Below are 5571 nucleotides of genomic sequence, written 5' to 3'. Positions count from 1 at the left end.
AAAAGACGGTTTCCTGTCATTCCTAACCTTTTTATTTCCAATATTTCAGCCACTCGGTGGACACTACCAAGGATTGAAGGCCTGAACTAATGGATTTAGAAGATTCTAGATATTATTACGCTAGAGACCCGTCAACAGAAGAAGATGGCCCCTAAATACGGATGGAAGGCCAAGAACCGCGGTGTTACATCTCGTGTTTTCGTACGTTAGAAGTTTCATCCTCAGTTGATCGATGTAGACTCGGGGATGAGATTATCTTGAGGTTAACGTATTTATGCTATTTATAATAAGCGATAAGTAAGTGTTATGAAGGATAAAGGGTACACGAATTAAAGGAAACGAGTTTCGTTAAAATTGGCCAATTTGACAAAAAATACGGGTCGAGCGATAATACCCGATAATTATAAACTAGTACATGCAAGGTACCATATGACCACGGTAGTATAATGTATAAAGTATATTAAAAATAAGTAGAATTTTAAGAAATTTTTGGTAATTTTTAAATTATACGGGTAATTGGTTAATTACCAGATAACGGGACATTACCCAATTAAGTAATAAGTGGATAATTTTTTTTTATAAATTATCCCCCAAACACGTGGCAAGAAGCCACCATGTCAAGAAGTGACTAAGTAGTCATTTATGCCTAGGTGGCGACCTAGGCATAAAAGAGCATGGATGACTATCCTAAATTGTCTTGTCACAATCCAATATGAATTAAAATTCGAAGGAACCAAAAGCGTACTCCTCTCAAAATTCCAATTCATTTCATTTGAAGGCTTTGCAACAGACGTTGCTTTCTGAATCTCAAAATTCCAATTCATTTCATTTGAAGGCTTTGCAACAGACGTTGCTTTCAGAATCTCAAAATTCCAATTCATTTATTTTGAAGGTTCTACAATAGAACATTGCTTTCTGAATTTCAAAACAGTAGTAGTGAGGCTTCTTCTATCAAATTCAACGAGAATTATTATTAGAAGCTTAACAACGTAAAATTTTTTGCAATTCTAAAGGAGTACGGTGCAATCTTTTCCAAAAATATCATACGGATTTTCCCTACTCCAAGTATGTGAAGGCCCTCCCTTCTTTCTTTTGGCATGATACAAACTATACTGAAGAAACGAGCAAACGTACAGTTTCCATAAATTACTCTATTCATAGAAATACTCGGGGTGTCTATATTCTTAATTCCCCATGTGAATTTTTATTATCTTCTGTTCATGGGTCTCAGAGTAATACACAGTTGGAAAAGTTTATCTGGAAGGAATATTGAGATTTTTACATATTTTAATGCATTTCACCCATTCATACATGTGCATTGACCCATGACTAGATGGAGTTATATACGCGTATATATGTAAATATATGTATATGGGATATGGGAAAAGGTTACGGCGTTATATACGCACCACCACCTGATCAGCTGGTATATGTTGATGATGTTGCCCACAGTGGCCGAGACGATATGATGGGATACCCTTAGTGGCTTGATGATATAATGTACACCCATACTTATGCATGGCATGACATTTATACGCACGTACATGACATTATAAGTGTTTTAGAATTTAGAAAGTTATTCAGATTTAAAAACGTGTTTCTATATTCCATGTTTCATCTATGTCTTTTATGTACTAATTTTCATGCCTTACATATTCAGTACATTTTTCGTACTGACGCCCTATTTCACGGGGCCTGCGTTTTATGCTCGCATGTGCAGGTAGGCAAGTTGACGGTCCCCCTTCTTAGGATCCTTGATCAGCGTGTGTTGGCGTGCTCCACTTGATCCAGAGCTGCTTTTGATTTTGGTACGATACGTTTTTATATATATATAGGAATGACGTAACTCAGTCCCGTCTTTGTACAGTTGTGTTTCCATTAGAGGCCTGTAGACAATATGTCTAGTTGGGTTGTATGTGGCCTTGTCGGCTTTCAGTTATTAGATGTATAGTTGTCTATTGCAGCCTTGTCGGCTTTCAGTTATTAGATGTATAGTTGTCTATTGCAGCCTTGCCGGCTCGTCCACTGTATTCTGCATATATACGTACATATGCCTTGTTGTAAAGTTTCCTTCATGTATGTTATCTTCGTAATTCAACAGATATTATACAGGTTCATACCCTAGACGCATGCTTAGGGGTGTTTGACAGGTAGGACTCAAGCACCCGTCGCGACCCATCGGTTTGGGTCGTGACATACGGTATGCTGATTCTTTCTACTTTCCGCCTTTGTATGTACATAAGAAAACTTAGTAACCATATCTTTTTGTTTGATTCACGACTCCCGCAGGGTTGTGTCATGTGCCTCGAAGTTGCAGTTTTGGCCGATCCAGCATATGCTGATCCCTTGTTGCAAGAGGCTCTGAGATAATAGATAATGCCAATTCTCGCTTTCCGATCCCTTTTGCTGTTACTGGTCCTGTGAGGTAGGAAATCGGCCTTCTTCTGCCTTTGGTTGGTGAGCAACCAATAATCAGCACTGCCCCTATCGCAGCTACTTGTCAGCCTAAAACACCATCAACTTCATTCCCCTCCACACCAGTCGCGCCTTTATCACCAACAATAGCTACATCTCCTCCACCAGCCATCAATGTCCGAGAAGAAGCTGCTTCTCCTCCTTAGTCTTTCGATCACGGGAATTTGGGGCACAATTATTCACCCTCTTCTCCGGATCCCCGAGGAAGGTGGAGCGTTATTCTCTCAATTTTGAAGGAGTGCCATCTTCTGTCTAGGCCAGTGGAGCTTGACGATTACCTGAAGTCACTGGCTTCAGAGAAAGATAAGAAGAAGATACATTCCCTTTCTAGGGAGTGTATGTTGAACAACTCCATGCACAATGCAGCAGCAATACCACACTTGTTCTCCTACTAATATTTTTTGTTGATCTGTTATACTGGGGTTTTCTAACTTTGATATACATTTAGCAGGCAACTTCCTTACTTCCGAGGGCCTTCAGAGACTGATCCTCGCTAAAGAAGGACTTATGTCCGAGAGGGATCAACTATTTTCCAAGAGTAACCAAAGAGATTGATCCTCGATAAAGAGGGAATTATGTCCGAGCGGGATCAGGTGTCGTCCGAGAGGAACCAAATTGTTGCTCGCCTCCCGGTGCTGGAAGCAAAAGTTGTTGAGGCGAGTGAACTAGAGGTTCGGCTGCAGTAAAGCGAGCAAGAAGTGATGGCCTTAGCCAAGAACCCACTCAGCTAAATGTACAGTTTCAAGAGGCTAAAGCTAAATGGGTTGAGGTCCAAGATGTTATGCTACTGCTGCCGAGCGCGAGTCTGCCTCCATTGAATGAGTGAATAATTTGGAGGCAGCCTTGAATTCCAAAGTCGAAAAGGTTGCTGCTACTGAGGAAAAACTGTCCTGGGTGGAAGAGAGGTATAAGAAGATCATGGAGAAAAATCGGGTTCACATGTCTACAATCTGTGATCTTGTATTTATCCTTGGCCCACAAGATCCGTGCGAGATGGCCTTTTAGCTGAGGTTGACAGACTCAAGGTAAAGCTCCAACACCAAGGGGATTCTCTCATCTTTGAAAAGACATACTCTATGTATCATATGTAGAGGAAAACCTTGGAGGAGGCCAAAGCAGTCATCATTGATATCGTTGATGAAATCACCAAGGCCCGAGCGTTGGAGTTAACTGCTCAAGAACGTCTCTCGGCTCAGGATGATGCAACTGATTCTTCTAGTACCGGCTCCAAATATTCAGGAATCGAGGAGAAACTTGAAGAAAATATTGATGAAGGCCAAGATCCTGCACCGACGCTAGATCCGCCCACTTCTCCCTGGGGGTGCGTAGATGCCTCTCTCCACCGAGTTTTGATGGCGATGAAGTTGACACTTTTTTCTCTTTTCTTTGTTATTTTCCTTTGTCTTTTGTACAATGTTGATAAATAAAGAAGACCTTTATTTAAATAATGCACAAAGTTTATTCTTTTTGCGTTGAATTAGATAAGGCTTCAGATGTATTTTTGTCTGATAGCTTTTGGGTTCTGGGCATAAATTCTTCTGGAACCAACCCTTTACTATGAGGGTTTCATAAGAGAGGGCCCTCTTATGTTTACGGTGCTCTTGAAGAGGATGTCTCCTGTTAATTCTGACACAAGCATTTGAAGTTTTTTATTAACTTTCAAATGATAAAATAAATTTCATCGTTTGGACAAGAAGCACGATAAAAATAAAATAAATTTATTTTATTCCTTATATCTTTAAAAGTATATAAGCATTTGTTTGCTTAAAAAAGAAATTAACAATACATGTGGCTTACTTGTACAACTTGTTTGTGCGGGGCTGGCTGTGTAGTCCCCGGTCTCGATGAGACATTATTGTTCCCAGGTATTGTAGTTTCGATTTTTGTGGCAATCACGTTGCCGTATTCTCATATTATTCCCTCCAGTATTCAGTGCGAAGTATGCGAATTGGAATACTAAAAGTCTTGCTCCGTTGAGAAAAATACTTGTGAATGGTTGAATAATCTTTAGTTCAATGGCAAGCTTTGCTTCCCATTAGGGACTTTGCCATCGAGCCAAAGATTATCTAACCATCACATAGTGGCTTATCATATTGATGTCTTGTCATTTAAAGGTCTTAACTTTGTTGATGAGGCTCCCGTCGTAGTTTGCTTTTCGTTGTTGTCCTGTTAAAAACTTTCTAGAAAAACCCGATTGGGACAAAAACCGATCGAAGGAAAAAAGAGTAGAGCACATACTTTCGGTACATGTAGGATCTATCAGTAATAATACCATTTGAGATGAGTCATGTTCTAGCTGCTAGGAAATTTGACTCCATCTTGATTCTCCAGCTTGTATGATCCTTTACTGGTGATAGCTGAAACCTGACAGAGGTTGTCCTACATCGAACCCAGCTTCCCAGCGTTGATTTTTTGAGTGTTCTAACTCACTTTTCTCAAAACCATGTCTCCTACTTTAAAGTAGCAGAGATTAGCCCTCCGGTTATAATATCATTCCATCCTTTATTTGAGCCACCATCCTCACATGTGCTAAGTCCCTACGCTCATCGAGCAATTCCAGCATTACCAGCAAAGCCTTATTATTTGCTTCTTCAATTGCTCGGAAGAACCGTAAAGTTGGTTCTCCTACTTCCACTAGGGTCAGAGCTTCTGCATCGTATACGAGAGAGAAATGTGTCATTCCCGTGCTTCATTTTGTCATTGTTCGGTAACTCTTCGGATCGCTTTCCTTTAGCTACTTCTAACCTCTTTTTGTGGTTTTAAATAGTTACTTTATTGGTTGATTTTTCCTACCCATTAGCGCTCGGATGGTATGGTGAGGATGTAAACTGTGGTCCATTTCACAGGCAATCTCCTTTGGTATTCTAAACCGGCAAATTTTGTTTTACCATAGGAAGTCGACCACTTCACGCTCACCAATATTTTGGTAAGGACATGCTTCAACCCATTTAGTTAAGTAATCAGTTAAAATTAAAAGGAATCATACTTTTTCAGGACCCAGTGGCAGTGACCCAACTATATCCACCCCCCATTTGATGAATGGCCATAGGGATAGTACCTAATGTAAGAGTTCTGCTGGTTGGTGCACTAATTATG

This window comes from Nicotiana tabacum, chromosome 7, assembly GCF_000715075.1.
Source record: "Nicotiana tabacum cultivar K326 chromosome 7, ASM71507v2, whole genome shotgun sequence".
NCBI classification, from domain to species: domain Eukaryota; kingdom Viridiplantae; phylum Streptophyta; class Magnoliopsida; order Solanales; family Solanaceae; genus Nicotiana; species Nicotiana tabacum.
Note: the sequence above shows the minus strand (reverse complement) of the source record.